This window comes from Ranitomeya imitator, chromosome 6 (genome assembly GCF_032444005.1).
Source record: "Ranitomeya imitator isolate aRanImi1 chromosome 6, aRanImi1.pri, whole genome shotgun sequence".
Classification (NCBI taxonomy): Eukaryota; Metazoa; Chordata; class Amphibia; order Anura; family Dendrobatidae; genus Ranitomeya; species Ranitomeya imitator.
The window spans coordinates 125,663,390-125,691,352 of NC_091287.1; the positions used below are offsets into that span (position 1 = coordinate 125,663,390).

General features: G+C 42.6%; 1 protein-coding gene across 2 annotated transcripts in view; it reads left to right on the forward strand.

Annotated features, from left to right (window-relative positions):
- Window positions 1-2,838: 2,838 nt before the first annotated feature.
- The window catches only part of LOC138642127 (collagen alpha-6(VI) chain-like), a 175,589-nt gene continuing 150,464 nt past the window's right edge, over window positions 2,839-27,963 (forward strand). Inside the window, exon 1 of one of the 2 annotated variants that reach the window (XM_069730064.1) lies at window positions 2,839-2,895. The gene's annotated coding sequence lies outside the window, so the exon portion shown is untranslated. The remainder of the gene's footprint in view (window positions 2,896-27,963) is intronic. The other variant, XM_069730066.1, reaches the window with a different exon arrangement.

The window sequence follows — 27,963 nt, forward strand, 5'->3', positions numbered from 1 at the left end:
TTGCCCCTATACTATCCCATTAGTACGTAACTGATGAAGGTCCTGTATGTTTTGGACCGAAACGTTTTAGTACTACAATAAACTTCACCTGAGCATTATAAGTTGAGTGCAAAGGTTTATCATTTGATGTACTATAAGGTGTGGGAACCTACCTTTTTGCACCACCACTAATAGTGCACGCGCTGTTACTATTAATGTAAGCAAGAAGGAATCCCCTTAGCAGGTACGCTGGCACACAACACCTTTCCTGACTCCAGAACAGAAGGGGAAGCTCTAAACCCGATTTCAGGGTAGCTTCCCTATAAGTTCTGGACTGGAGGCAGAGTTAGTGAGTTCAGTGTGAGACAGTGAAGGTAGAAGAAGCTTGTGAGAGCGACTGGGAGTGGAGCTGCTACTGAGCTCACCCCAAGATTGAGCACAACAAAGTGGACACCGGAGTCCGTGATTGTGTGGGAACTGCAGGCCCTGCAGTCGAATCTGGAGGAGAGGAGATTGCAGGTCTCCTGGCACCAGCTAACACTCAAAGGCACAGCCGCATACAAGAGCCCGAAGTCACCACAAGGGAGTGACACCTGGAAAATGCTTGAGATGCCTGCCATGTGGGTATTGTTCCACCTGAGGGACAGACTGAGAGAGGGACTTGAGGAGAACTAAAAGTACCAAGCACCAAAGAATAGTGCAATAGGGAGGCCTCCAACCCCACCTGGATAGGGGAATTCTGAACTGCTTCCAGGCTGCCCAGATCTCCAGTACCACTTGTTACCTGTGCTCCAGATGGCACCTACAATTAAAGGTATACACATTCCCTGTGTCTTGCAATTATTTCTGCACCCTAACATCCACCACCCCTCATAGACTATCCTGGTAGCCCTAGGGCCTCCACTCCACCTGTGGGGAGCAAAACCATCTAAGCTGCATGACATCAGCTCCAGCGGACTACTTTAGCAGCGTCGGCCATTAATAGCCGAACACTACAGGTGGCGTCACTAACAATCCCCTACAAACATTTCCCTCATCCCTTTTATTGCACGGTCGTAACAACCCCTTTAAGAGCCGTCCGACCCAGTTCCAAGTACCCCATGGCCCTAGTGGGTGCTGCAACAGGACATCAAAAGATCACATCAGCTCAGCGCACAAAAAATAAGCCCTCACCCAGCCTCAGATCCCAGAAAATGGCGACTTTTTTTTTTGCAAACCTTGCATTTTTTCAGCATTTTAGTAAAAAAGAACATTTGCATGTTTAGTATCTGCAAACTCGTAATGACCTGGGAATCATAATGGCATGTCAAATTTAGCATTTAGTGAACATTGTAAAACAAAAAAAAACCTAAAAAACAATTGTGGAATTGCACGTTTTTTGCAATTGCACCATCTTTTGAATTTTTTTCCTGTTTTCCAGTAAGACACAATAAGGCAAAACAAATGGTGTCATTTAAAAGTTCAACTTGTTCCAAAAAAACAAGCCCTCAGATGGCCATATTGACAATAAAATATAAAAAAAGTTATGGCTCTGGGAAAACAGCGAGCGTAAAGCGGAAGCACAAAAACAGAAAATCCCAAGGTCATGAAGGGGTTAATGACTATTTTTTATAATTAAATGGAATCTCTCAGCTTAATCGCATCCCCAAACTATTTATATGCACATGTAACTATTTCAAATACAAGTCTAGCTTTAGTTTACATGGCCAGTCTGGTCCTCCAATACTAAAAAAAAAATGAGCATTTGAATTGATATACAAATTATTCTAAACAACTATTGTAGATCTGAAGCTTCTGCCGCTCCAGCTCTCTGTCACTCCAGCACTACGTCCTCCTGCTTTATGGATGGCTCCTTTCTCTGAAGTCACACAGCATAGAGGCTGCTATTCAAGCAAGAAGAGATGGCACTGCACGAAGAATAGAGCTAGTGTGACAGAGGCAGCTATAATATATGTACAGCCTCATTTGCATATCAATTCTAACAATGATATCTCTCAAAGGCTGGATTCAAATTGCGTTAAACCCGTCCGTTAGACAGACAACGTTACACCGCGGCATAATGCGGTGTAACGCAGTCCATTAACACTGCCATTGAATCCAATGTCAGATGCATCACTAGCGCACGCCCACAATGGGCGTGCGCTAGCCATGTGCCGTCATTGAGTGACGGACGCCGAGACGCGGGCTGCAGCGTTTCTGGGTCTGTCACCGCTAGCGCAGATAGAGCTAGCAGATGCTCTATCTGCGCTGCCATACTGGCACTTGCGTTAACAGCAGCTCGTTAACGTATGTGTTGAACGGGCTGCTGTTAACGCAATGTGAACCCGGCCTTACAGAGGAAATGACTGCCCATGTAAAAGTATATCTGGATTTGCATATGAATAGTTTAAGGGTGAAATTCTGCTAACAGATTTCCTTTAACAATAAAGGAGTTGCTCACTACTAGGAAAACCCCTTCTTGAACTAAATGTTTAGCCCCAATAAAATAAAGAACCTCTGGTGCTGGGCCATACCAGTGGTCTCAGCACTCGCGGTCCCGGGGCTGCAATGCGGTGGAATGACACATGATGTCCGGCACCCAATCACCACTGCCGTCACTGTCCCTGCTGTATTGGACAACCCCTTTAATTAATATGTCAGTGACCTCTAGGAAGCCACAATCTTTAAGAAAATATGTATAAACAGTAAATAGCTTTTAATGTCACAAATTAGCGAATTCATAAACATTTTTGGGCAATAGTATATGCAGTATATTTCCCAACAAAAATGTTACTCAAGGAATGTGTGAATTCTATTTGTTGCTTCATAGCACGGGGAGGAGCGATATCTGTCTTCTTTTAAATAGGATTCTGGATTCCTGCTAGAACATTATGCAAACTCTGATACTTCGTTCAACTGGAATTTCTCCATGTACTTGTAAGTAAACCAATATTGCTGACAGATGTAGCTCGCATGCTGTGCCTTATGTTATTGATCTTACTTCTAGATTACATATTAATATACGTTGAATGTTCTCTAAAGTTTGTTACCAGATGCACCTGCTGATTCTCTGTATCAAATAATTAAATCATAATTAATAAATTGTTACTTAACTGAGCAATTGAAATAAATCATAAGGACTATAGAGAGGCGTCACAACTGTCGGCTCATGAATGGATAATTGGATGCTTTTAATTTTTTTTACAATGAAACTACAAAACTACAGTACACATTTAAAAACAAAGGGCAATGTAAATATTTTATCATCTTTTGAATCCTTGTTCAGTAATATTTTGGCTAACTTTTAATACTGCTCAATAGATTTTTTTTAACAAGATTGAAATATAATACTGGATTACCTTAACTGGAATTTAGGTTTTATACTGTATCTAATATTGAAATTTTTTTTGAAAGTCAAATGATATAAAAAAAAGTGGCATTTCCATCTTAATCACTTAGAACTGCCCAATAAGCACAGATACCGTCCTATCAGACAATTATAGCATAGCTAATGAAAAGGTCTTTAATGACTAAGGCTACGTTCACTTTTGCGTTGTGCGGTGCTGCGTCGGCGACGCAACGCACAACGCAAACCAAGACGCATGCAAAACGCATTGTTTTGTGACGCATGCATCCTTTTTTGGCATGATTTTGGATGCCAAAAAAAATGCAACTTGCTGCGTCCTCTGCGCTCTGCCGCTTGCACAAAAAAAACGCATGCATCACAAAACGCAATGCAACACATGTCCATGCGCCCCCATGTTGAATATAGGGGCGCCCGATGCATGCGTCGCCGTGGCTGCGCCCGACGCAGCCCGGCAGAACGCAAATGTGAACGTAGCCTTATATAGAAAAAATCTATTATGAAAAATTGTCAGTTTCCCAAAACATATTCATCTTGATTCTCAGGTTAAATGAGATTTTCACGTAAAAAGAACATGTTTAGATGTGGTTAAAATATGAATACATGCAACTAATAAATATACTTGTATAAAAGTGCCTCAATCTCAAGATATCATCTTTAGTTCCAGTAGCTCCACTTCTGCCTCAATGTCAACATATGAGAGACTCATTACCAGTTATGTGGACTAGAAGAGCTGGCATCTGGCTCATTTCAAAGCTAAGTGAGCCCCTTTTTTGTCCATACATCAGCTATGGCACAAGATGGAAATGGTTTGCTATCGAAATAAGCAAGTTAGACAACTTCCTTCCCACACACATCACTGGAGGTGTCACCACAGGAAAATTTTTCTTGTGTCAAACCCAAGGCACAAATTGAACCGAATTGAGTTTAGGTCACCATATTTAATTAAAGAAGGCTTTTTTATTTTCCCCTGTATTAGCAAGCAGGAAAGTTTATGCAGAGACTGTATTACAGTACTTTACCTGTCTCTGTCTACTGACATTTTCAGCACTGTTCCAGTCCCCTCCATCATCACATGTGCACATTTATGACCTGCTGGATCGTGCCGTGTCTTCTATGTGGAGCTGAGCTCACTTTCTCGGTGTACCTATGAGGCTCAGAATAAGGCTAGAGCATCTAATTCTGATTCTCATAGACTTGGGAAAGACAGGAAACACGGCGTGATTCAGCAGGTCACAAATGTGGACACGTGATGCCGGAACAGTGCTGCAAATGGCAGAAGACTGAGACTGGTAAGCATTATAATGTTCTCTGCATACACATTACTGATTGATAGTAGAGGGGAAAATAGAATAAATCAGTGCTATTTTAACCTAACATGCATACCACACTGCAGCAAGATATTATGGTGCAGAAAAGTGTAACTTAGCAGTTATTAAGTTCAAGAGCATTCATGTGTTAAAGGGAACTTGTCACCCAGTTTTCCCTTTATAAAGTACAGACAACACCTTTAAGGACTCTTTTACAGTATTTTACTATGCTGTATCTGTATGGAACTCTCCGATCCCTTCTGCATAATACAAAAATAAGTTTTAATATACCCCAAATTATGCAGTCTGGTCCAATGAAGATCGTTGGTTTTGATCCAGCAACTCCTTTTGTCGCTAGCACGTCCCCTGTCCTGCTTTATGTGGATGACACGTCTTATGTCATCCATACAGTGCCCCCAAATCACACTCCTTTACAGGCATAGTTCGCTTTGCCCTGCTGAGAGCAGAGCAAAGTACTGTACTGCGCAAGTCCCAGGAGAGGTCAAAGAGCACCGATGACCTGGAAGTGAAGCCGGCACATGTGCATTACAGTGCTTTGCCCTGACCTCAGCAGGGCATTGTCTAACACATTTTGTGGTCCATTTTCTCATATTAGCCCTAATGAAAATTAAAAAATTGGGGATAAAACATTTTAGTGAAAAACTAACTTTTCATTTTCACAGCCCAAATGTTATAAAATTCTGTGAAATACCTGTGGGTTTAAAATGCTCACTAAACCCCTAGAGGAATTCTTGGAGAGGTGTAGTTTCCAAACTTGTCACCATTGGGAGTTCCTGCTGTTTTGGAACTTTGGTGGCTCTCCAGATCCAACATGGTGTCCGCAATTTATTCCAGATGATTTTTCACTCCAAAAATCAAATAGCACTCCTTCCCTTCCAAGCCCTGCCGTGTGCACAAACAAAAATTTATGACCACACATGGGGTATCCCTGTACTTAGGAGCAATTGCACAACAAATGATGTGGTCCATTTTCTTCTATTACTATAAAATTATTTATACTTATAGACATCCCTTTCACACCTGCATAGTTCTTGTTCTTTTTATCTCAAGTGGTCAGATGTCATGTTACCAAGAGTGCATGCGTTCCTAGGTAAAGTTTGCCAAATGTTACAATGCCAAGCCTACTGGAGCGCAACAATAGGCCAATCTAGTAAGTATACTGTATATCTGTTCAGGGGAATGGTTAATGATGGACGTGCCATACAGCCAAAAAATGTTTGATTTCGAAATTGCAACACAAGTTTCTAAGGAACTTGAAGCAAAGTTTGAGCTTGGCAGAGACTTTTCTCATTTTTGGCTTTTGTTGATTGCTCATACTGTTCATATTTCAGTCTGATGATAAAATATGTTTCATGCAATGTACTAAAAATATCAAATAAATTAATATTATATGCACACCTAAGAACTTATGGTATAAATGATGGGTACAGTGTTAAGTCAGTTCAACTGCATTTGAAATGTAAGAAGAATGTGAAAGGGGATTGTACACCTTTGGGGTCATTTTCTTTTTATCTAAATATATGTACTTGGGGCTAAAAAAAAATCATGTTTGCAATTGGGTTACATGTTGCACTGTTTGGCTTATACATGCTCTTTATTTCCCTGCACATTCAACTTTTAATGTAGGGAAGAGTCAGATGTCCGTACAACACAGACAGGATTTGCAAGGCAATGCTCAGACTGACCAGCAGCTCTCCCAACCCGAGAGCGACATCTGCATAGAAATACATGCTGTCATGTTTGGGTCAGGAGAGCTGACGGCCAGTCTGAGGATTGCGTCGTGATCCACATCCGAGTTATACAGCCACCTGACTCCTCCCTTAGACAGATAAAAAGTTAAAAACTTCCCATCAGACCATCAAAGCTGGCTCATCGATGGATTCTAAGTGAACTCATTCTGCAGCAAGCAATAGACAGTGCAACACAGGGACTACAGAAGGCAAATGGTGCAACATTTTTAATGAAACCCAATTGCAAACATTATTTCTAGTCCAAAATACACAGTAGAACAAAATAGTCCAAAATGTTGGAGAAGCCAAACAGCAACTGACAGGATGCTGCTCTCACCCGATGTCTGTCTCGAGCAGATGTCTTTACGCAGCCCTACCTACTACGTCACATGTGGAAAGGCTGGAAAACTACTGTAGATGGTAGCTGATATATTTAAAATCCTGAATGTGCCCTATATAAAGCTTACCCTTTTGATAATTTTTTGCTACATAAAGGTATTTTGTTACATTTGCAATTTTTAAATGTATTTAATTTACTTTATTAAATTTCTCAGAGAACCCCTTTAATCCCTGCATCTTTTCACAAGGATTGTATCTTCAAATTAGGGACAGTCACTGTAAATTTTGGGGCCATTGGAAACTATTGCTGAGATGTACTTGATAATTGTTCACTAGAATATATTGTTGACTGATATTACCATGATGAAGTAATGTGATAAAACATATGTACTTTGTATTTGCATCATAAATTTTCGAATATTGGTTAATATAGAAAGTTGATGCTTTTAAAATTCTATGGAAGGGGAGGAGGGAGGAACGAGGGGTCGATATTCTACTGCACTGCAAATTTAAATATCAATGGTCTGTCCTAACGATCAGCAAACTAATTGCATCCCCTATATGCTCTTTACATAGAAACAGCTGCTCATCCATGAAGACTGGAACTGTGCTTGGTACTGAGCCTCAATGCCAAGTAAATTGAATTGAACAGAGCTGCAATACCAGACACAATCACACTCATGCAGGGCCAGCATTAGGGGCAGGCAGACTAGGCATCTGCCTCGAGCCTGCCACTACCGCAGGGGTCCCCAGCCAGTGGCATGCCGCTAACCCCCCAGCACAGCCCTCTCCCACAGTATTGCGCATTCAATACAGTTGAAAGCAATGATGTAGGCGTGAGCATCAGATCACGCTCCCTCTCCCATCATTCCCCCTCTGCCTCTGACACAGTGGGTACATAATTATGTCACTTCATCGAGTGCCATGCTGTGCCAGTAGTGGAGCTGATGTGACCCGCTGCAGAAGCCAGAGCAGTGGGTGAACAAGGAGGAGAGGTGAGTATTGTATTCATTTATTTTTAGAATACTGTTGGAGTGTGAGGCTGCATAATGCTGTGTGTTTGTCTGTGTGTGTGGCTGCATTATACTCTGATGGATGTTGTATTATACTCTATGAGGGTGCTGCATTATACTCTATGAGGTGGCTGCATTATACTCTATGAGGGTGCTGCTTTATAATCTATGAGGTGGCTGTTTTATACTCTGAGGGGGGCTGCATTATACTCTATGAAGGGGCTGTGTTATACTCTAAGTGGGGCTGCATTATACTCTACGAGGGGCTGCATTATAATCTATGAGGGGGCTGTATTATACTCTATGGGGGAACTGCATTATGCTCTGAGGGTGCTGCATAATACTCTATGAGGTGGCTGCCTTATACTCTATTGGGGACTATGGGGTGCATTAAATTATATATACTATATGGGGGCTGCATTATACCATATGGGGACAGCAATATATCAAGGACTATGGGGAATGCACTATACTATATGATGGACTGCGGGGTGCATTATGCTATGAGGAGTGCATTATACTATATGGAGGACTATGGGGGGAGTATTATACAATATGGAGGACTATAGGGTGCATTATACTATATTGAGGACTATGAGCAGTGCAATGTACTATATGGAGGGCTATGCAAAGTGTATTGGACTATGAGTGTATTATACTATATGGAAGACTATAGGAAGTGTGTTAACCTATATGGAGAGATATGGGGCACATTATGCTATATGGAGGGCTAGAGGAAGCATTATACTATATGGAGGGCTATGCGGTGTGCATTATACAGTATGGAGGACTATGGGTTACATTATACTATGTGAAAGACTATGAGGTGTGCATTATACTATGGGGTGTATTATACTAAATTAGCAAAATGCTGCCTATTCATCAAGTGATTGGATTTTTTATGCCAGAGCAAAAATCATTGTTCTCGGCAGCACATCGGCATGTGAAAACTTGAGATATGCTGCTATTAACATGATACTATATGGGGACAGATTTATCTACTAGTGATCATTCTGTGCCCATCATTCTTCCTCAACCGGTGTGAAGAGGCTGGGAAACAAGCGTCGAACGACTTCAATATTGTTGATCTCGCACGTTTAACAGCCTGATCTCAGTGCATTTAAATACTACCAAAATGTTGGTGCAATATGTTAGCATTTAAACCTTTGCTCAGGGCCCCACCTTGTCTAAAACCTGTCCTGCACTCATGTACAGGGTTATGCCTATGTAAATTATAAAAGGGACAATGCTCTTCATTATAATTATCAGCAAAAAATTGTAGGATCATACAACCATGAATTAAACCTTGATAACCTATCTTATCAACAAGTTCAGACGACAGAGAAGTATTGTCCAAAACTACTAATTTGGGCAGAACAAGAATCCCAAATGCATAGTGTGAGAAAACGGGTTCTGGTGAAAGTACCACCAAAAAACTCCGGACTCACCAAATCCGCTCAAAACATATCATAATGCAAGGAGGAAGAACTGAGCATCGATGAGGTCTAGCCACAGATTTTCAATTATGTACATATCAGTGGATTGTGAGAGTCATTGTTTCAAGCTCGTGCTATAAAGTATTCTAATTTACTGAGATAATGACTTTTGGGTTTTCACTGGCTGTAAGCCATAATCATCAACATTAACAGAAATAAACACTTGAAATAGATCACTCTGTTTGTAATGACTCTATTGAATATATGAGTTTCCCTTTTTGTATTGAAGAACTGAAGTAAATTAACTTTTTGATGATATTCTAATTTTATGAGAAGCACCTGTATCTGCTGAGATTTTCCCATTCAAGTACATGGGTGCACTAAAACAATCTCATACAGATCATGGATAATGCTTCTTATTTTTACAGATACATTGCCATTATTAACCTATGCCTTACAAATTTTAAAATGTGGATTTATAAATATGGATGTAATGTGGATGTAAAATACAGACACATTAATAACTTACAGATTACATACAGATGAGAATACAGATGCAATTCGTCCAAGTTTTCTGAATGGTAATTGGATGATCTTTCATACGCTCATTTCACCATAATGAGCTTTTTATAAGATTTAACACTGTGTTATTTTCGTAAAAAGGAAATTAACGTATTTTACTTAATGAGTGCTAAAATGGTGCACAAAATCTGCAACACCAAAAACTCACCAGAAGCTCATCTTGGGAACGTAATTTTAGGGAAAAAAGCATCTGACAGCCATCAATTCACTTCCCTTTTCCCACTGAGAACACATGCCGGCTTGGCCAAGCATGCCTGTATATGGGGGGTCAGGAGTAGAGTTGAGCGACTTTTACTTTTTAGGATCGAGTCGGGTTTCGCGAAACCCGACTTTGTCAAAAGTCGGGTGGGGTGAAATCGTCCAATTATCCAATTATTTTGAAAAGTCGGGGGCCGACCAAAACACGAAACCCAATGCAAGTCAATAGGGAATCAAAGTCGGCAGTGGGTGGAGGACAGGAAAACACCTACAGTGCCCATTTTAATGCCAAAAGCATCAATTCTTATTTCTCAAGCTTGTCAATCTTAATTTGCTTTATAATAATAGTTAGGCATTGAAAACAGGGGGTCATTTGGCTAAAGTTGTGGGGGGGTAGGGCTGGCTCAAGGTTTTCGTGGGCCCAGGAAATGCGGAATACGTCACAGCAGTGGAGCAGGGAGAGGTAAGTATTTCAACTTTGCAAGTGCTGTGATCCTGAGCAAGCAGGGGGGGCCCACTGATTGGCACTTGGCACTGGCAGGGGGCCCCTCATAGTATGGCGGTGTGTTTGATGGCGGGTGGCGCCTCCCACTGCCAGAGACACTTTTGCGTACTATGAAGGGCCCTGTGCCAGTGACATCGCCAACGAGTATGCCCCCTACCTGATGAAGGAACCTGCACTTTCATCTGCACCTTCCTCTTTGTCCCCGTGTAAGGTGGTATAGTATGCGGGAAGGGGAACTTGACTTTCAGCAGGGTCAGATTCAGGCTGTGTAGAGTGCAATGGGAATGTAGTGGTCTGTTGTGAATTCTGTTATCAAACTCCCTCCTGTGGTCATGAATGGTTCTGTCCATGGACTCCCTCTGGTGGCTATCAGTGGAGCTGCTGCTTCTGAGGTTCCTTCCACAGGTGACGTAGTTTATTCTTTGGCTGGCTGCTCTATTTAACTCCACTCAGATCGTTACTCCATGCCAGCTGTCAATGTTCTTGTACTGGTTCAGTTCGCTCTTGGATCTTTCGGGTGACCTGTCTACTCCAGCAGAAGCTAAGTCCCTGCTAGTTTATTATTTGTTCTTTGTTTTCTTGTCCAGCTTGCTATCATGATTTTGCCTTGCTAGCTGGAAGCTCTGGGATGCAGAGTTGCGGAGGTCTTTTTGCACACTCTGCGTGGTCTTTTGTAGTTTCTTGTGCTGACCGCAAAGATACCTTTCCTATCCTCAGTCTGTTTAGTTAGTCTGGCCTCCCTTTGCTGAAATTTCTCTGCCTGATCCACTGAATTTGGTTCATCATAAAGAATCCAAGCGCCAGAAAAAACGCATCTACATCATGCAATGCAGGATCTCCTGGTGCAAGGGAAAATGCCCAGTCTTGAGGGTCACCACGCAACAAAGAAATAATGATTTTTACTTGTTGAACGGGGTCACCAGAGGAGCGGGGTTTCAAAGCAAGAAACAGTTTACAATTATTTTTGAAATTCAGGAACTTAGATCTATCCCCAGAAAACAAATCAGGAATTGGAATTCTAGGCTCTAACATCGGATTCTGAACCACAAAATCTTGAATGTTTTGTACCCTTGCAGTGAGATGATCCACACAAGAGGACAGACCTTGAATGTCCATATCTACACCTGTGTCCTGAACCACCCAGAGGTTAAGGGGAAAAGAAAGACAAAACACACTGCAGAGAAAAAAAAATGGTCTCAGAACTTCTCTTATCCCTCTATTGAGATGCATTAATACTTTGGGCCAGCTGTACTGTTATGGACCTGGTGGTTAGGAGCACCTGGAACGACCTGATGGTTAAACAAACACAGAACAAGCTCTGGGAAGTGGGAGCTCTGCTGACCGCAACCCCTAATCCTATCACACACACTAGAAATAGCCGTGGAGCGTACCTAACACAACCTAGACGCCTCTTCACAGCCTAAGAGCTAACTAGCCCTAGAGATAGAAAATAAAGCCTACCTTGCCTCAGAGAAATTCCCCAAAGGAAAAGGCAGCCCCCCACATATATTGACTGTGAGTTAAGATGAAAGTCACAAACACAGGAATGAAACAAGTTTCAGCAAAGGGAGGCAATGGGCAGGATGAGGAGGAAACACAGATATAGACCCACAATAAAAAAGTAGGCTAAATGCAGTTCAAAATTGGTAACAGGACTAAACAAGCGGCATAGCATTGTTCAGTGGAGGACAACTGTAATGAGTGGCGCAGACACAGTTTTTAGGTCCACAATAAAAAAGTAGGCTAAAAGCAGTTCAAAATTGGTAACAGGACTAAACAGGCAGCATAGCTAGGTACTGGGGTGGGTTCCTCTGCTGAGTAGCAGACAGTGGTAGTAGGCGCAAAGTATTAACTGGTCTAAATGGAGGCCAGGGCCCCTGTATATTTTAACTATCATCTATCATTTCAACAAATTTGTATTGGCAGTGCCATTGAAGGTTTTAACAGCACAGACTACACAGTGGTGGAGCAGGGAGAGGTAAGTATTGCAAGTGGTAGAGCACTGTTCGTGCTGGGGGGAACACTCTCTCGTGGGCGGCGGTACTGGCACAGGGCCCCTCATATTACAACGGTGTGTCTGACGTTGGTTGTGCACCACCACCGTCAGAGACACTTCATTGTACTATGAGGAACCCTGTGCCAGTGCCGTCGCCCAAGAGTGGGCGCACCCACCTGTCCAGGCAAACAGCACTCGCACGGGTGCTTGCGCCAGGTGGTGACCACGGCCCTGTGGGGGGAGTCAGCCCATTTAGGGAGGTATAAAAATGGCCTATGGTGGACATTCAGCAGCTGCAAATGGCGGAATTGGAGAAGTCAGTAAGAGGAGGCCAAAAGCAAGACATTTTTCACGCAAGCTACGTGTCAGCAGGAGAAGGTGGGGCAAAATAATTTGAAATCCATGATTGGTTCATTTTAATGAAGGTTAGATCATCAACATTCTGGGTAGCCAGATGTGTCCTTTTTTCGGTCAGTATGACCTGTGAGGGAGAACATCGATAAAGGAGGAAAAGTAGTTTGGAACCATACTGGACAAATGCTGTCTCCTGTCACTTTGAATCGATGCAGTGGCAGAAAGTGGCTGGAAGATATATGAAAAAATACAAGGACTGTAGTACAATTTCAATCTCCCTACAATGATCTCAGAAAAAGTATGGCAGCAATAAAAAGGACGGCTGCACACAAAAGTGTGGACAAATAAACAAGATAACTGTGCAGAAAGGAGCAACAGGATTTTTGCTTTTAAAGAAGCAGTTGGTTTGCACAGCGGCGTGCAAACAGCAATGCAGCTATCAGGGAGCCTTATAAGGCAGCCCAATAAGCTACAGAGCTGATGTACAAAAAAATAGCCTCCACTGTCCCTGCAAACAAATGGTGGTGTCGGACAGTGGAAATCGCTACAGCACAAGCAGTTTCGGGGCTTTATCTTCCCTCCCTAACTATATCCCTTCTTCTGATGAAGCTGCAGCAACCTCTCCCTATGCTAAGAACGGCAGAAGTAAGATGGCGGTCGGCGTGCATGCCCCTTTATAGCCCCTGTGATGTCGCAGAAAGCAAGCCAATCACTGTCATGCCCTTCTCTAAGATGGTGGGGATCGAGACCTATGTCATCACATTGCCCACACTCTGCGTCCTCCTTCATTGGCTGAAAAATGGCGCTGAAAGCGTCATACAAAACGCGACTTTGGCGCAAAGATCGCCGACCTCATGGCCGATCCCACACTAAGATCGGGTAGGGTTTCATGAAATCAGACTTTGCCGAAAGTCAGCGATTTTTGAGTTTGTCTGATCCGTTTTGCTCAACCCAAGTCAGGAGGAATAGCAATTTCATCCGTCCAACAGCTTTTGATGTATGGCCTTTTTTAGTCTCAGAGGTACTAAATAAAGTTCACCTTAATTTATCAAGTTTGAGACTGCATTAAAAAAAAAATTCCTCACTGTAAATTGACTCTAAATTTAAATGCTTCCTTTCCCAGGAACATTTTCTTCTGATGCAAAGTCAAAAATAAATATATTACAAGTAGGGTTGTAATGTGTTTGTAGTTTAACAACATTGTCTTTTGTGTCTTTGCTTAGCTCATTATCTGGCAATAGCATCTCTTTTTTTTTTCAATTTATGAAAGCCTCGTGTAACCACATTGCCATCTGTAAGAGGTTTTTAGATTCATTGCGGTAATGAAAGCAATTAAAAATAAGTTGTTGATTTTCATTACTTAAAGGGATGTTTTCAAGTTTCTAAATTGCTTTACTTAATCAGAATAAAAAGAAGTACGTTTGGAAATGACTTGATTTTTCAGTCTGCTGTCATTCTCCTGTGATGACAGCTTTTGTTTTTTTTATAGGGTACCGTTCATTTCCATGAAGCTTGGCCTCCATAGCCTGGCCAAAAATGCACAGTAGTAAAATTCCAGGAAAGGAGTTAACTACCAATCAGCTCTCTCCAGCACATTGATTTTTACACAGAAATTAGCTGCTCACCTCACTCCCACTCCCTAACTCACCCTCTCACCTTCAGAATAGACAGTTAAAAATCATTAGTCCTGTATCTTTCAGATCTGTCTGCTAAGCTCCGCTGATTTTAACTATTAAGTGGCATCTGCAGTCCACTCAATTAGTGTACATACAACTTAGCGTACTGCTTTAGACTGGAGCAGTAGCTAAATAGTTAAATTAAGTTAGTAGTTTTACAAAAAGTTGCAGTGTGAATCCAGGCCTGATGGCCAGACTAGTTTTTTAAGGGTTGCATTTCCTTCTTCCTGCCAACTTTCTGCCATTTTCATGTATATTAATTGTCATATTGTACATGCAGTCCTATTTGCATGCAGCATGTTACAAAACAGGATGAAAAGAGCAGTTTGTAGGAAAAAAAATTGTAAAATACAATTTTAATAATTGCTTGTTTTGGTCTTAGGAATCCCATGGATGTTCCTAATTATCAATTAATAGTGCTTTTTGTATGTGCATGCAGGAGTTGTTGTCAACCATAAAGTAGAACTGCCCACTTAAGGCTAGTTTCACATTTGTTTTAAAAAACGCAGCGTTTTTAACGCAAACGCATGTGGTGCAAAAAACGCATGTAAACGAGTTAAAATGCTGCGTTTTTTAGACGCATGCGTTTTTGCATGTGTTAAAAAAATTGCGGCATTTTGATGAGTTTACATGCGTTTTTTACCGCGTTTGCGTTTTTGAAACGCATGATGAGAAGTGTGTGACAGATGCCAATCATCAAAAACAACTAGAAAACCCACTATAAACAGAAATAGCTAGGGTTAGGGTTAGGGTTAAGGTTAGGGTTAGGATCCCTAGGGATAGGGTTAGGGTTAGGGTTAGGGTTAGGATCCCTAATAACCCTAGGGATCCTAACCCTAACCCTAGGGATGCTAACCCTAACCCTAACCCTAGGGATCCTAACCCTAACCCTAACCCTAGGGATCCTAACCCTAACCCTAGGGATCCTAACCCTAACCCTAACCCTAGGTATCCTAACCCTAACCCTAACCCTAGGGATCCTAACCCTAACCCTAACCCTAGGGATCCTAACCCTAACCCTAGGGATCCTAACCCTAACCCTAACCCTAGGGATCCTAACCCCTAGGGTTAGGGTTAGGATCTTTAGGGTTACTAGGGATCCTAACCCTAACCCTAGAGTTAGGGTTAGGATCCCTAGGGTTAGGATCCCTAGGGTTACTAGGGATCCTAACCCTATCCCTAGGGTTAGGGTTAGGATCCCTAGGGTTACTAGGGATCCTAACCCTAGGGTTAGGGTTAGGGTTAGGATCCCTGGGGTTAGGGTTAGGGTTAGGATCCCTAGGGTTAGGGTTAGGATCCCTAGGGTTAGGGTTAGGGTTTGGGGGTGGCTTATAAGTGTGTATTCTGGTGTTTTTCTATTGAAACGCATGCGTTTAAAAATGCATGCAAACGCATGTGCTTAAAAACGCATGCGTTTACATAGACAGCAATGCGTTTTTTGCCGCAAAAAAATGCCGCTAGAAATTACTACAGGTAGCATTTCCGCAACAAAACGCAAGCATAGAAACAACACATGCGTTGTCAAAATGCGGCAAAACGCATGCAAAAAACGCATGCATTTTTAATGTTAAGTATAGAAAAAAACGCATGCTTTTTTTGCGCTAAAACGCAGCGGCAAAAAACGCAAATGTGAAACCAGCCTAACTCCTTAGTAAAATAATGTACATTTTTGCTTTCTAACATCCACATTAAGCAACTACTTTCTACAAAATCTTCAATAAAACATTTATTATCTTGCTGCTAGTTTGCAAAATATGTCATACATCCAAATGAGAACAGGCTTTGAGGTGTATTTCTGCTATATCCTTCCCTTCTCTCAGTGTTAAAGATAGTAAGGGGTAAGAGGTTGTTGTACATGGCAGATCAAAGAGGAAAAATTGCGTATTACATTGAGCAGTTCATTCAGGCAGTTGATACATGAAGCTTTGCTGATGCATTAGACAAATTTTCAAAGAATTTAAAATTATCTCCTGTGGACCCTTATCTTGAATGGAGTGGAGGTGTACATGCGCAACCTCTGCTCTATTCAATGTCTATTGGACAGCCAGAAATAACTGAGGGATGTACTTGGAATTCTCATATGGTCCCACAGATATCACGATATCCAAATCTGCTCAGCACCTGCAGATCAGACACCATTGTTACAATACTGGTGAATCACTGTTGAAATCACATGTCCAGAAGTGGGATACTGCAAGGTGGGAGACAGTGGCCTTGGGAGTAGTAGCTTGAAATTATAGGCATAAATCCTTTCAGGAGAGGGTACATTCAGGAAAAGACAAATGAGAGGAACTGGAGGTCTGTTCCTAGTCAGAAAGCTAGACACAATACTCAAGCAATGCTTAGAGTCCATGTGTTCTGATGTAGGCCCAAACAGGAAACAAGATGGCCTCCCTATGGCTTCCACATCAACAATATCTCCCAAGGCAAGTTGGAGTACAAAGTAGCAGCCTCAAATGTAAGGAAAGAAAATGCAGCACAATTTTTCAAAATGTAAAACCACAGCCACTAGAGGTCAATCAGCAGAAGGACAGTATAATCCTGTCAATCATGCTCTAAGTGACATATTCCTTTTAGATCACTGGTAATTTAATTAATGTTATAAACTAAACTACAATTAAATCAATTTTACCTTCTGCTGGAATGGGAACCATACTTTCTTTCCTGCAGAGCTCTCAAACCATCATTACCAAAAAGAGAGGCACTTAAATTTTCTTGAAACAGCTAATACTTGTCTCTATAGACATATTGTACAAACTGGATTCATTGTGGTGCCAATTAATCTAATATGATCTAATCCAAATAATGTAAGTTAGGTGTGATTTCAAGATTTTGGATGTATTAGGGTAAGTTCACACAGGACGTTTTTGCTGCTTTTGTTTTCTGCAGTAAAACCTGATCTTCTTGGCAGGAAAGATGCTGCGGAAAAAACACAGGTTTAGTTGTGTTTTTGGTGCGTTTTTTGGTGCGTTTTTGGTGTGTGTTTTTTTGGTGTGTTTGTTTTTGTTTCTCTTTGTCCATGCTAATGTTCTTGACTTTTCAGCAGCAAAAATGCAGCAAATAATGATACCTGTGTTTTTGCAGCGTTTTTTTAAAAACTGCTGAAAAAACGCTGAAAGAAGTGACATGCTCTATGTCCAAAAAACACAGCAAAGCATAAAATCCTGAAGACAAAAAAAACAATGTGTGTGTATGAGATTTCTGAAATATCATAGGTTTTGCTGGTACTGTAAAAAGTAGCTGAAAATTAGCATAAAAAAATTATAGTTGTTCTGTGAAAGTCTCAGAGGTTTGTTTGAGAACATTAGGGATCAAACACCATCATGAAAACCAAGGATCACACCAGACAGGTCAGGGATAAGGTTGTGGAGAAGAGTAAAGCATAGTTAGGTTATAAAACAGTAGCCCAATCCATCATGAATAAATGGAAGGAGTATGGAACAAGTGCAAACCTACCAAGACATGTTGTCCTCCCATACTGACATCCCAAGCAAGGAGACCATTAATTAGAGAAGCAGCCAAGAGACCCATGGTCACCCTGGAGAGGCTGCAGAGATCTACAACTCAGGTGGGAGAAAAAAGCTTGGTTATATAATGACTATAAGACCCAATATGTATCAGAATATGAAACAGCAAACATCAGGTTTTAAAATGTACGTTTTGTTAGTATAGTAAAAGAGAAAATAGTGACCAAGTGCCAACAAAGTACAATGTGCTATAAAAAATGGAGGCAACAGCAAAGTAGATGGTTACTCATGTACAGCAAAAACCTATTAGAAACCCCAATAGATAGTGGAAAAGGGATACGATAGGTTTATAGAAATCAGAGGATTACTGGAATGGCTGGACAGTATATTCAGTATACACAAAAGAGAATGGTAAAACCAAAAACACTCAGTTTGAAAAAATGTTTGCAGTAATCCGCAAGTGCTAGTAAAAGATGTAAATAACAGGGTATTTGGTTGATACGTTTTTTGCAAAAAATGTATACTAAGCTGCTCTACCAATCTTCACGGTATACCCATATCAGAGCAGTCCTAACTAATGTATGCAATCCCTATCTGATGTATTTAAAAACCTGATCATCTGTATATTACCTGTGTGAACAGGGTTCAGAGAGGAAAAATCCATGTGTACAAGACTGGGGAGTTCCACCACTCCTCTTGGGCTAGCTGCACAATAGCTGTTCTGCCCTGTATGCACACATGGATTTTTCCTCTCTGAACCCTGTTCACACAGGTAATATACAGATGATCAGGTTTTTAAATACATCAGATAGGGATTGCATACATTAGTTAGGACTGCTCTGATATGGGTATACCGTGAAGATTGGTAGAGCAGCTTAGTATACATTTTTTGCAAAAAACGTATCAACCAAATACCCTGTTATTTACATCTTTTACTAGCACTTGCGGATTACTGCAAACATTTTTTCAAACTGAGTGTTTTTGGTTTTACCATTCTCTTTTGTGTCTTCAGGTTTCTTGGTGGTGTGTGAACATGTTCTTACAGACTTGTTCACTGTGCAAGTAGCCCATGTGTTCCTGTTCCTGTTTCCTGGTTCCAGTATATTCAGTATGCACAAAGTATCACAACAACTACTCACCCTCTAGAATAGTGATTTACATCACCTAAAAATAGGGAGCCATAATTTCCCCTTTACCCAGGTGGTCTTCCAAGTTGCCCAGTCTAGATATTGACCAGTAAATTGACAATCTAAATTAAAGAAATAGTCATTTTCTATTGTTCAGTCCTTATGTATTTTCCACATGAAATAACTAGGACAGTATGAGACATATATACTGTATATATGAGATATACAGTATGAACATCAGTACATGGCGTACCAACACTAAAATAACATGGGACTCATACCCAATATACAGTTGCAACTAGAAATTTACCTACACTATATACTGTAACTAGACACATGTGCATGTTTTTCTCAATATCTGACAGGAAATCACAATAAACCTTTCCTGTTTTACACGAACTGGGATTACCATAATTATTAATTATTAATTTGCCAAATGCCAGAATAATGAAAGATAGAGAATGTTTTAAGGCATTTTTATTACTTACTGACGAGTCAAAAGATCACATACACTAAGATTACTATGCCTTTAAACAATTCTGGACTGCCCATATGATGATGTCATGTGCTTGCAAGCTTCTGGTTTTTCAGGCAACATCTGAGTTAATTAGAGACACACCTGTGGATGTATTTCAATGCACACCTGAATCACACTGCTTCTTTGTGTAGTATCATGGGAAAGTAAAGAAATCAGCCAAGATATCAGGAAGAAAATTGTGGACTTGTCAGAAGAAGCGACAGCGAAGCGTGCGTTGGGGTGAGGGAGAAGCACCATCTTGTTTCACTGCTAGCGTTCCAGCTCTAACCTTAGCTATCGTATCTGACAACTTGATGTGCATTTGATATACATGCATTTATATTCTGATAAATGGGATATTATTCCTTATTTATTTATAGACTATACTAGATGGTGGCCTGAATCTAACGCATCGGGTGTTCTAGAATATCCGTGTCCACGTAGTTTATTGCCCAGCCACGTAGTATGTAGTGCCCAGCCACATAGTATATTGCCCAGCCACGCAGTATATTGCCCATCCACGTAGTATATTGCCCAGCCACGTAGTATATTGCTCAGCCACGTAGTATATAGTGCCCAGCCACGTAGTATATTGCCCAGCCACGTAGTATATTGCCCAGCCACATAGTATATTGCCCAGCCACGTAGTATATTGCCCAGCCACGTATTGCCCAGCCACATAGTATATAGCACAGCCCACGTAGTACAGTATATTGCCCAGTCACGTAGTATATAGCAGAGCCACGAAGTATATTGCCAGTCACGTAGTATATTGCCCAGCACAGAGCCACGTAGTATAGAGACTTAAAAAAAAAAAATAAACATATACTCACCTATAGCCCGTTGAAGTCCTGCTATACTTACCCTCTGCCGCCTTTCTCGCTCCTCTCCACGCTCCCGGGACCGCTCCATTGCAAGCGGCAGCTTGCGGTCCCGTCCCAGGGCTGGTGTGAGCAGGACCTATGATGACATCACGGTCACTTGACCGACCGTGACGTCACGGCAGGTCCTTGTCGCACACCAGCCCTGGGACGGGAGCAGAAGCTGCCGCTTGCAATGGAGCGGTCCCGGGAGCGTGGAGAGGAGCGAGAATGGCGGCGGAGGGTGAGTATAGCAGGTTTTTTGTTTTTTTTATTATTTTTAACATGACATATTTTTACTATTGATGCTGCATTGGCAGCATCAATAGTAAATAGTTGGGGACACACAGGGTTAATAGCAGCGGTAACGGAGTGCGTTACACCACGGGCCGTTACCGCTGCCATAAACCCTGTGTGAGCGGTGAGTGGAGGGGATTATGGAGCGGGCGCCGGGCAGTGAGTGCAGGGGAGTAGGGGAGGGACTAATCGGACTGTGGCCGTCGCTGATTGGTCGCGGCAGCCATGACAGGCAGCTGCCGAGACCAATCAGCGAACGAATAACCGTGACAGAAGGACAGACAGACAGACGGAAGTACCCCTTAGACAATTATGTATATAGGTAACCAGTATAGTATTATTTCTATTAGACAATTATTGACATTTTTGCAACCTTAGTGTATCCTAAAATGTTATGTGATTTGCACTTGCACTTTTCTATTTGATACATACTTTTAGGCTCTAGCTATTTGGGATTTGAATTTTTTTATTCCCCCTTTTTTGTGGATCTATTAGGCTTGTTGTTACGTATTTAAACATTTATTCGTTTACTAGCCATTTTACTGCATATTTGTATTTTCTTTAGATAGAGGAAGGAAAAAAAAAAAAAAACTTTGTTCCAGCTCTGACAAAGATCTGTAAAGATCGAAATGCGTTGCTCATTTCCTGTTGTGCTATGGAGAGTTACTCAGCCTATGTTTTTATCATGGATTAATAAAGGATCGATATTTTAAATTTTGGAGCTGGAACAAAGTTTTTTTTCCCTTCCTCTATTCAACACTACGTGGATCGACGTGGAGGTTCCGTGCACCTGCTGAGGCTGCCTGGTGAGCTGGCTTTTGTTTTTTTCTATTTTCTTTAGATACCCTGAAAGGTGTTATCCAGCCCATATATCAACTGTTACAGCTAGGAGTTATTTTATATATAATTAATACATCCATTTTTGATGGTGTCTTTTTTTCCCTGCTGGGCACTCTGGTCTTTATTCATATCTTTTTTTTAATTATGATTAATAAAATTTGATTTTATATTTTAGCCTTGCTTACTTCTTTGGCTATTCATACATAAGTCCGAATTCTGTGTATATTCTGTTTGAAGTACTGGGTATTATTTTCATGGGCATACATTTGATGAATCAACTATATTTTAAATGTCAGACCATAGGACCTCATGGACACTAATATAACTAAACTATAATGAGGGTTGCTTGGTTTCCAGCATTTGGCCAGTGTCCAACGTTTGGCAGACGCCCCAATGGAAACTAAAAAAAAACATTATAGTTAAAGGGATACATATGATTGTTTTTAATGAAGCACTCTCATCAAAATTTTCTCCTCTTAAGGCCATGTTCACAGGTTCAGTATTTTACATTAATATTTGAAAGCCAAAACCAGGAGCCATTGGAAAATGTAAAAGTGGTGCATGTATTTCTATTATACTTTTTCTCTGATTGTTCCACTCATGGTTTTGGCTTGAAAATACTGAGGTAAAATACTGACCAAATTCTTAACGTGTCCTAAGAGGTTTATCTAAGACTTTTTGAAGAACAAAAAATGTGCCTAAGCACTAACAAGCTACTTACCTGCCTGTTGTGCACGGTGCCGTTCTTCCCCAGCATAAAGCAGTCACAGACCGCTCCTGCCGGGGATTCAGATGCCTCTGTTGACGTCTCATTCATAAAGCAGTGGATTCTTTTCCGCTTCACTCTGTTAACGGTTTGCGACAGTTAAACAGTGTGAATCTGGCTGTTAATCAGAATGATGTCGGAAGTCCCACCCCATTAACTAATGTGCCTTTTAGTGCTTTTGCACATTTTTTGCTTTTCAGAAAGCTGCTGAGATGCCCTTTAATGTATTGCAATCATCATATTATTTGGCACCGTGTACGTACAATTGCACATTTTACCCTTCTTTCCAGCTAATTCTTCTGTTTTCATTAGGCTTATGATATGACATTGTGGCACCCCTAGAGGTATTTGCCACAAATATAGTTACTGACACTGAATACAAATACTAAAATAGCAAGACTGCACTACCTCCTCCGGCCAGAAGGGGGAGCTCCAGAGACTCCCCTTGATCCATTCTGGTCTGAGAGAAGAACTGGCAGTTGGGCTAAGGAGCTGAAAGTGAGAGGTCATACAGCTGAATTTCTAACAGCCCTATGACGGTTTCCAGGCCCAAATCACCGGCCTGAGGAGAAGAGGGATAGAGAAAAAGGACATTGTGAGAACCGGGTAGCATTAATCACTACCCAGAACAGGCGCAAAGACGGATACCGGATCCGTGGCTGTATTCATTACATATAATACAGCAACCGGAAAAACGTGAGGTGAAATCAGCTTCACTAGGGTCGGACGCAGCAACAGACACAGAGTTCAGCGGTACTCCCGGAGGGGGTAAGCCGATAAAAGGACTCGGGTTGCCCGTCGAACCAGGACCCGGAGGGGACAGATTGGGTCGGCAGCCAGTTCACATACAGCAGCAGGGCCACACAGATATTGCGTACAATAAGAGGCGAAGACCCCGGCAGGGTCAAAGTAACTCAGAGTTCCCATACAGACTCCGGTGACAGGACTGGTTGTAAATCCTTTTTTGTTAAAGTAAACTGGTTAAACGTTTCAGTGCCTCAGTCTTTCATTTGGACAATAGCCATCTATCCAGGATTGGGATCATCACCGCTGGGAGAACCTGCTGCTGATCAAGTAAGTGCCTGTTCCCTCACGATACCATTTACACTGTGCATTGCCTGAGGCCACAGCAGCGGGTCAAGCCACCCGTGACATCCCCCTCAAGAGACAGCCCCTATTGGTCCGGTGCTGGGTACCCCGGTCTCTCGGGCGTCACAATTGGCGTCACGAACAGGATAGAGCCAGCCCATATACCGGGTATTGTGTGCCGTGATTGGAGCCCAAAACTTTGAAAACTTGGATGAAAAATCGTGAAAATTGACTTTATTAAAGAAAATTCCATTTCCCATTAAAAACTATTGAAAGTGACTTTTCCCCATTGGTTATAATGGAGTAAAGATGGCCGCCATCCCCTGAGGTAATCACCTCATAACCGTTAGGCGGGAGACTGTTAATTGAGCTACGCCATTACCTGAGCCCCAGTCTAACTGAAAAACTTCAGAATCCGCCATTACAGAGCGCGCGGCAGGCGGGAGCAGCAGGGGGCGTCATTGTGGGCGGCACCAAGCTGAGCGCTCTGACGTCAGAGCAAGGGGAAAACCAATCCTGCTGCACAGCAGAACGAATCTACACTATCCTGACGGAAGCGGAGGACCGGAAGGGTCCGGATTAACTAAGGGGGCACAGTATGTCGCAGCACGGAGACGCCGCAGCACCCGGCGGCGCTAATGCAGCTGAAAGACAGAGTGTCGATAGAGCATCTGGTAGCGCAGCGGTGCAAGGAGTGGCGCCCATCATGCCGGTGCTGATGCCATATACCCCAGGTGGCCCGTGGCTTCCAATGTATGAAGGTGAGCCTAATACCCTTGACGATTTCAGAGAAAAGATGCTGGCCCATTTTAACATGTTCCCCGTGGGTGAAGTTCAGCGTGTTAGTCTCCTGATGATGCAGTTAAGTGGCCATGCTAAGCGAGAAGTCACAGCATGGGCAGCTGATCTAAAAGGCACTGTTGAACACATATTTGCTGGATTAAAAGCTACATTTGAAACCACTGCCAGCAGCAAAGCTAAAATACGATTCTTTAATTGCAAACAAAAAGTTAATGAGGGCGTGAGAGACTTTGCCTTAAACCTGCAGGAAGCCCTTAAATCACTTACACTGGCTGAACCCATTTTTAACACCGGAGCGGATAAACTGCTAAGAGATCAATTTATGGAGGGACTCTACACTCCTTCTCACCGGGGGCATGTGAGCATGCTTGTTTTTAAGAACCCTGAATTGACATTTGCTCAATTAAAGGAGAGCGCTATACGTCTCCAGCTGGCAGAGGCACCTCGGGATCAGGATCCTGCGCAACCTATGGCAGAGGCACCTCAACAACAGGGAGTGCCAGTGACATCAGCTATGTCCGGGGCCATTGCTAAGCCCCTGGGGCCCAATACTAATGAGGCTCTTCAACAAAAGCTTGACTCTTTAACTGATGTTTTTGCTTCAATGGCTAAAACCATGCAGGAGATGAGAGGACCCAAGATAGAGTTCGCAAACCGTAGAGAGGATGTTCCATGGATGAGACCCCGGAGATACCCGACATGGAGAGGACGACCCCGCGACTGCTACCAACTGGATGGACAGCCCATTTGCTGCCGTTGCCAGCAGCCAGGCCACTTTGCACGAGATTGTGATTTAAACGGGAATCCCCTAGGAATGTGGGCCGCTTCGCAGGAATGAACTTTCAAGGCCCAACACCCTGGCACGACAGGAACATCGGAGGACGACCCATTATCCCTATCGTGCTGGACGGAATTCCCCTCAACGCTTTGCTGGACACAGGTTCCCAGATTTCATCTATACCGTATATCCTTTATAAGAGGTACTGGGCTGATGCAGATATTGATAAAGGGCCCTCTGATGTTGAACTAGATATATGGGCCAGTAATGGTAAGTTGGTACCGAAACTAGGATTCAGGGAGATGACCATAAAGATTGGTAAAGTAGAATTGAAGAAACAGGGTATAATTGTTGTTGATGTTGACCGGCGGAACTGTGAACCAACTGTATTGATAGGAATGAATGTGTTAGAGAACTGCTTTTCCGAAGTTATTTCTGTCTTACAGCAAATTGCTGAAACTGCCCAATCCTGCCAGCAGAGAGTTCTCCAAAGGGAAATAAAAGTATTGATGTTAAGGCAACAGGTAGAAGTTGCAGGTGGAGAAATCGGCAGTGTGAGGGTAAGTGATCCAACATCTATTGTAATCCCACCAAAAACAGAAATGCTGGTATGGTGTAGAGCAGCCATTGGTACTAAGGGACGAGATTATCAAGCCTTAATAGAACCAGTGTACACCGACAGCAGGCCCACTATACTCACAGCACGAGGGGTAGTCGAGGTACACCGGGGACGAGTGCCGGTACGACTTTTGAACTGTTGAGAGGAAGAGGTCACTTTGCCAAGGTATGCTACAGTGGCAAAGCTATATACTGTTGACAACAATGCCATCACAACCATTCAGCCCTTAGAACCAACCTGTCAGGTGGAAGGCAACGGCTCAGACGGAGAATTGGAGGATTGGTGTCAACAGCTACACGTGGGCATAAATTCAACACCTACCCATCAAAAACAAGGGGTGTATAGGCTAGTGACGGAATATGAACAAGTCTTCAGTAAACACCCACTGGACTTCGGACGGATAGAAGGGGTAGAACACACAATCCCCACCGGTGACCATCCCCCAATAAAAGAAAGATATAGACCCATACCGCCCGCTCACTATCAATGTGCAAAAGATATGCTGAGGGAGATGAAACAGGCCGGGGTAATAAGAGACAGCTGTAGCCCCTGGGCGGCCCCTCTAGTGCTTGTCAAAAAAAAGGACGGAACCATGAGAATGTGTGTAGACTACCGGCGGATTAATAACATCACCCATAAAGACGCCTACCCCTTGCCTAGGATAGAAGAGTCCTTGACTGCTTTGAAATCTGCTAATTATTTTTCCACCTTAGACTTAACAAGCGGGTATTGGCAAGTCCCTGTGGCTGAGAGAGATAAGGAAAAGACGGCATTCACCACACCAATGGGTCTATGTGAATTTAATCGCATGCCATTCGGACTCTGCAACGCATCCGGTACCTTCCAGCGGCTGATGGAATGCTGCCTCGGACACAAGAACTTCGAGACCGTCCTCCTGTACCTAGATGATGTGATCGTCTACTCAAAGACTTACGAACAACACTTAATAGACCTGGCAGAAGTGTTCGAAGCCTTATCCAGGTATGGCATGAAAATCAAGCCATCCAAATGTCACCTTCTCAAGCCAAAGGTACAGTACCTGGGACACATCGTGAGTTCGGAGGGAGTAGCACCGGATCCCGAGAAAATAAGCGCCATAATGGATTGGCCAAGACCTACCAACGCAAAAGAAGTGAGGCAATTCCTGGGATTGGTGGGTTACTATCGCAGATTTATAAAAGGATTTACCAAATTGGCAGCACCCTTGCAAGACGCCTTGGTAGGGCAGACGAAGAAACCTTCAAACCGAAACCCTCCTTTTCAGTGGAACGATGAAAGGGAAGACTCCTTTGAACAACTAAAGAAGGCACTAACCGGAGAAGAGGTTCTGGCATACCCAGATTACCATCAACCTTTCATCCTCTACACCGATGCCAGTAATGTGGGACTAGGAGCGGTGCTGTCACAAAAGCAAGAAGGTCGGGAGAAAGTCATCGCCTTTGCAAGTAGAAAGCTCCGGCCTACTGAAAGAAATCCAGAAAATTATAGCTCCTTCAAATTGGAACTACTGGCCTTAGTTTGGGCTGTGACTGAACGTTTCAAACACTATCTGGCTGCTGCAGAATTTATTGTCTATACTGACAACAATCCGTTGACCCACCTGGACACAGCCAAATTAGGTGCGTTAGAACAGCGATGGATAGCCCGGTCAAGATCAAGTATCGAGCAGGTCGCAAGAATGGAAATGCCGATGCCCTATCCCGGATGCCACACTTGAGAGATGTAGAAGAAGAAACGGGGGAGCTTGAAGAAATTGAACTACCAGCCTTCCATCATCCCAAGGCAAAACATCATCAGTCAAGTACCTATCAGAAACAACAAGAGGTGAATTTTAATCCGTTAGCACACCATAGATGGGCTGACACCCAAGACAGCAATCCGGCTGTGAAGTTGGTGAAGGAACTGTTAACTGAGCAAAGTGCATATCCCGATGAGGATGCCCCAGAAGAGACGCATCAACTCTGGAAAGAGGGAGGCAAAATGTTCCTGTATCAAGGGAAGCTCTGTAGAAGGTACACCAATCCGAAAACACATGAATTGGTTTGGCAGATTATCGTGCCTAAACAAGATGTCAAGATGGTCCTCGAAGCTTACCATAATGGTGCTGGTCACTTCGGTTGGAAAAAGTTAGAAGTACTTCTAAGAGAAAGATTTTATTGGGTCGGGATGAGAAAATCAATCGAACAGTGGTGCAGAAATTGTGGCCCGTGCAACCTCAGAAGAAACGATCAAAAGAACCAAAGAGCATCACTGCAGCCCATAATCACCAAACAACCACTTGAACTTGTAGCCATGGACCACGTGAAGTTGACACCAAGCC